Raw genomic sequence first — 6,770 nt, 5'->3', positions numbered from 1 at the left:
ACTCAATAATGGTGTCAATTTCATCACTGTCAGTCTGTAGAGGGTCTTTGTGAGGTGTTATCACTGCTTGCATGGAACCTGAAGTACCAATCTCACACTCAATTACAGTCTGTGATTGTTAGGGCAAGGCACAGGAGGTGATCGGGCCAGCCCTAGGGGAGGGGTGGGGAGACTGAGTAATCCCATAATGAGAAATGTCACTGTCCATTCCTTCATCATGGGTAGTGTACAATACCCTATCAAAAGCTGAGGTATTCATCAAGGCATCTAAGTCGAACCTGGACAGTGTTCTCTTACGTTTCCTGGGCATTTTATCACACTAAAAGAAAAAAAAGAAAAAAAATCCATAATACTATATATGAAATAATGTAAGTCATGTTTCACTATGTACAAGAGCTAATAAGGCTATTACACTCTCAAAACATAGTCATTATATTATTTACATGTGGTAATGGCCTTTTCTGAAAAATATATTTTTTTCCATATACTATCATATTAGGAAATGCTGTGCCATTTGGATACATGAGTACTCACCAAGAGTGGATGAAGAGGAGCAGCACGTTACACACCTTACAGTATGAAGAACTTGTGTTAAAATGCCCATCAAAGCACCAACTGAGCCAAGGAAGTATGAATTGTGGGAAAAATTTGGCGGGAAATACAAAAGTACAGGGGGAGCTGATCATATAGAGATCCCCTTTCCTGTATAAATACGATATACTTGTGTATATTCTCTTCCTGTGAGTATGTTGATGTCACAAATAAGATGGTAGTGATAATTCTAATCAAGTCTTTACACCTTTCTTAGCCAGATAATGCTTGGCTTAACTGTCTAGGCTGATGATGCTTGGCTTAACTGTCTAGGCTGATGATGCTTGGCTTAACTATCTGACCTAATAATGCTTGTCTTAACTCTGTGACCTGATAATACTTGGCTTAACTGTCCAGGCTTATAATACTTGGCTTATTTGCTTAGCCCGATAATGACTTCATGGAATAATTCTTGGCTTAATTGCCTGGCCTGATAATGCTTGCCTTAACTGCCCCGGCTTGACAATACTTAACTTAACTGTCTGACCTGTTAATGATTGGCTTTCCTGCTTGGCCTGATAATACGTGGCTTAACTGTTGGTCTGATAATTCTCGGGTTACGTGCCTGGCCTGGTTATACTGTGCTTAAGTGCCTTGGGCTGTAAGTGCCTAGCTTAACTGTTTAGCAAGCAAATGCATAGTGTAACTGCCTGGTCTGGTAACAATTAGCTTAATTGCTTAGCCTGATATTACTTGGCTTTACTGCCTGGCCTAATAATGCTGGGTGTAACTAGTTAGCCTTATAAGGCCTAGTTCAACTGGTTGGCTTTATATTGCTAGGCTTAACTGCCGGGCCATATAATGTTTGGCTTAACTGCCTAGCCTGATAATGTTTGGTATAACTGCATAGTCCGATAATTCTTGGCTTAAATGACAGACTTTTTAATGCTTAGCTAAACTGTCCCGACTGAGAATATTTGGTTCAACTGTTTGCATAATGATGCTTTACTGAATCACCTGACCTGATAATGCTTGACTTAACGGCAATCCCTGATAATGCTAAACTTCACTGCCTGATTCGATAATGCTATACTTAACTGTCTAGCCTGATATTGATTGGCATGCTTCCTGCTATGATGACGCTTGGCTTATCTAGCCTAGTAATGCTTTGCTTAACTGCCCTGCCTGATAATGCTTGTCTTAGCTACCTGGCCTTATAATGCTAGGTTCAACTGCCTGGCCTGATAATGTTTGGCCTAATAACAATGGGCTTAACTGTCTAGTCTGGTAATGCTTATCTGAACTGGTTGGGCCTTATGACTATTAACTTAGCTGTGTAGCCTGATAATGGACTCAACTGGATGGCCTAATAGTGCTTGGCTTAACTACTTGACCTAACCTGATGATGCTTGGCTTGATTGCCTAACCTGAAAATGTTTAGCTTAACTACCTTGTCTGGTAATGCTAAACTTGACTGACTGGTTTAATTTTGCTTGGCTTAACTGTTTGTCCTGCTAATTCTGGGCTTAACTGTTTGTCCTGCTAATTCTGGGCTTAACTGCCTGTCGTGTTGAGCCTTAACTTAATTGCCTGACCTGATAATGTTGGTCTTAATTTCCTGACCTAATAATGCTAGGCCTAATTGTCTGACCTGATGAAGCCCCATAATTCTTGGCCTAACTACCTTGGGTGATAATGTTTGGCTTAACTGACCTGCTGATGATTAGCTTAAGTGCCTGGCCTGATAGTGTTTAATTTAACGGGAGGGCCTGATGATATTTGGCCTAACTGCTTGCACCCTGATAATACTTGGTTTAAAACATGGGGACCAGACTGTCTTAGGGGCAGGAGGGTCGCTGGCCCCCTCTGAAATCCTGTAATATATATATGTATACATACATATATATATATATATATATATATATATATATATATATATATATATATATATTCAAATAAGCCATATATTTTAATTCCTTAATGTCTGGATTTTCTCTCATACCTTGGGATCAGAAACCTAAGGGGGAACCAACTCAGACAATAGCTTTTGACCGGTCTTGGAATGGAATCCTGGTCCAGGAAACTGGCATGACAGTGACATAGCATTTACCCAGTTTCCTGGACCAGTGTTCGATTCCTTGGCCGTCCAGAAGCATGACAGACAAAGTAAGGTGATAAGCATGTCAGATGAAGGTTTGAGAAATGATCTTATTACTGTCGCGAAGAATTCTGCGAAGTTTTCAGTTTCAGCTGATGACACTTCAAATATTTTTGGGACTGAAGTTTTCCATTGGTGTACATTTTATGGATCCATCCAGTCAGAAGGTAAGGAAAGAATTCATTGTCTCTACACCACTGACTGACATGAACACCTCGGGAATATTAAATTCAGCAGTAATTATTTTTACTTGTTTCCTTTCCTCACTGGGCTATTTTCCCTGTTGGAGCCCCTGGCCTTATAGCATCCTGCTTTTCCATCTAGGGTTGTAGCTTAGGAAGTTATAATAATAATAATAATAATAATAATAATAATAATAATAATAATAATATATACATATATGTACATATATGTTTATTATTGTATATATATACACATACATATATATATATTATTGTGTATATATAAATGTATATATATATATATATATATATATATATATATATATATATATATATATATATATATATATATATATATATATTATTGCGTATATATATATTGTGTATATATATATGTATATTATTGTATATATATACATTATATACTGTGTATATATATATATATATATATATATATATATATATATATATATATATATATATATATATATATATATACAGACACAATCTCGCCAGGCTTTTGCTGTTTAGGGAGATGTGTCACCTTGCATTGCCATGCTTTAATTTTATCTCCCTAATTGAAGAACTTAACTATTAATAAAGACTGAATAATTTAAGGAAATTCCAATTGAGCCCAAGATCAAACTAAGACCAGTTACTGACTTTTGAAAGTTTAACATTTAGAAGTCAAATATTGCAGGAAACATTTAAAGCCATTGCTTAAAGATGCAATTTTTTAATTAGTAATTAATATGTTAAACTAATCAAAAGATAATACAATGAGCAAGAAGATTGAAAAGTATGGAAGAAAGTATTTTAGTAATCAATATCATTATATTTCTTTTGGACGGAAGGTCAAGGATTGATCACACTATGCAAGACTTTCCTACGCAAATGTAGTTTTCTTGCGTATGTCATTGGCAGGATGCGTCTAGATTACGCAATGCATTATGCAAGTTAATGAAAATTAACTGTACAAGTTTTTATGTTCCTTTCAACGTTCATCTTTAGCTGGGTTTTCACTTGTGCGTATGTAGTATGCCTAATAGTTCAAGTGTTATCCAATGTCTGACGAGTGAACGCATACGTATGCTGATGCTCCTTATTTCCTGTTTCAAAACTATTAAGAGATAGGAAGTATTCAGATTTATTATACCAACTATATACCCAAGAGAGACGTAAATAACATTATGTATCAAGTAAAAAACTACACGAAAATTTAGCGAAACGTGACGACAATGCAATTATTATGGAGTTATGTCAATTGCTATATTCTTTATCTTCAATTTCTAACATAGCTGATCATATTATATTACGATGAGTTATTAGGAATAACAAGAACAAACCTCTATTGAGTACTACATGAAATTAAGATATGGGAGATATAGGTTTAAAAGCGTCCATACGTATACAAACGCGCTTCGCAATATCTACCTACGTAGAATTTTAGAATCGATAAGGATGTCTCTCACAACAAGGTCCATACTATTAAGAGAGGTGTACAAACGTATACAATATGCGTATCATAAACCTTGATACGTATGAAGCCGAGCAGCTGACTGCGTGCGCGTCAGTGGCGTAGCTAGAAGTTTGTTTGTTACATTCAGGTACATTATTATCATATGTAACTACAAAAGTGGTAGAATTTCAGATATAAAACTGAAAAACAAAATGAGCTATACAAAAGGCATTAATTCATGTATGTATAGAAATTGTAAAATATAATCATGGAAATTCAAGAAGAAAATAACTTTCTTAAATCTATTATGTAATAGGTACTCTTGATCAAAAAATTAAATGGATGAATGAAATTACATTTTGAGGGTTCGAGATGACAGACCTTAGACGAGTGATGCTTTATTTCCGACACGGGCAAAGGACATTGATCTGTGCGGACGGCAAAGTAGCAAGGTGACTGACCGACCGCGAACTGGTGATAAATGCTGGACATTTGTGTTTTCCACAGTTAACATTACAATAAATATGATGCTCACGCTTGACATATAATAATGAAATATATATAGAAATGAAGGGCAGATGATTCTTTGCCGGACTGAATAAATAATATGTACAGAAAATTATATACAAAGATGATATTGCTGTAAGCGTTGTAGGACGTTGTCTTTACAACATATACAGTGTATATATATATATATATATATATATATATATATATATATATATATATATATAATATATATAATATATATATATAATATATATATATATATACACATATATAAAGTAACAAAATAAAAAAAATTGCTTGCTATACATCATATGCGATGAAGCAACAGACTACTGTGACACGACTCACTTTTACAATATTCTCTTATTCCTGTGATTTTCTGTAAACCTGTCTATAAAATTCCTCTGAATCTAGTCTTTTAACTTTCATACTTTCAGTTAACAATACGGCAAGATTGTTTAATCTACCATTGTCCATTGCAACGATGAGAGTAGTCTTAATAAATTTCAGAAAAGAGAATCTTCTCTCTGCAGAAGCTGACGGCATAGGTAACAAACACTACAGAAATGTCTACTCATATATGGATTACAAATTTTCGGCCAGTCCTATAAGGATTTGGGCCTTCTAGTGTCACTTACGCTTTTGTAACGTCTTTCTAGCATGCATTTGCAGAGAACATCTTATGTTTGAGATCATCAGTGTGAGCATAATAGACATGAATAAGCCAACACAATTTCTCGAAGGATAAGAATTCCGTCCTTTGTGAGTTAAGTGGCTGTAATATTTTTCACTTTTTACAACATATGAGGTACAATAGGGAAGAAAAGTGGATTCGTGCTGAATCCTTAACAATGAAGTCTGACTGTTTTCCAATAGAATCGCCAACAACAAACTCATGCAATTTTGTAGAAATCCTACGTTTCCTTGATGGTCTACACTCCGAACTATCAAAGCAAAGAGCTGTTGAACTCTTCTCCACCTCATCCCACAAAGCATCAAAGCAAGATGCGCCAGAACGCATCTGTTCAAGCTGAACTGTTACTGTTTCAATTAATTATACAGCTTTTTCCAAGTCAAGGTTAGTTGACTGTAGTAAATCTAATATAAAATGAACATATTTCTGAAAGAGTAAGTACACTGAAATTAGCTCAAAACAATTCGGAATCGAATGTGATTATGATGAAACAACTTACTGTATTATATTAATAATGGTACAATGGGTAAATATAGCGAAATTCAGCATAAGCATATCTGTCACAAAATTCCGGATTGATTGATAAGTCTGAATTCATTTTAGCATCGCAGCAAAATTTGGGAATCTGGAATATGTGAGAATTCGTCTACATATATACGCTTACATATATGAATATACAGCATATAAACGCATCAGAAACGTGTAGCCTTACTATAGGGTTAGAACATAAGCTAGTTACAACCTAATGAGCTATGGAAAAAAGGATGATGGGAATAACATTAACAAGAAAGAAAAAGAAGACAACGACTCATTGACTGAGAGCGCTTGCAATAACTCCGAGTGGTGTGGATGTCGCTGATTGGCTAGGCGTGTGCTACACGTGGCAAGAAGTGTCTTGCAAGCATTGATCTCAGCCAAAGTTGCATAAAAAGAGGCAAGTTTTGTCTGACGTCACAGAAGACCGGTTTCGGTAAGCTTACCCAGCACCCATGATCCTCGGACCTTTTTCATTCTTCTTGGACGGCCAATGTGACTTCATGTTTATGCAGCCTGTATTTTCAATACAGCATGCTGTATAGGGGAAACTAAATCATCAGCTTATTAACAAGTAGTGATATTTACCTACCTCAAAATGTTAAGACAATTGTTTGATTACCTCCGCCAACGAAGTTGGAAGGAGGTTATGTTTTTGCCTGTGTTTGTCCGTTTGTCTGTTTGTTTGTGAACAATTTGGCC

This window comes from Palaemon carinicauda, chromosome 3 (assembly GCF_036898095.1).
Source record: "Palaemon carinicauda isolate YSFRI2023 chromosome 3, ASM3689809v2, whole genome shotgun sequence".
Lineage (NCBI taxonomy): Eukaryota > Metazoa > Arthropoda > Malacostraca > Decapoda > Palaemonidae > Palaemon > Palaemon carinicauda.
Note: the sequence above shows the minus strand (reverse complement) of the source record.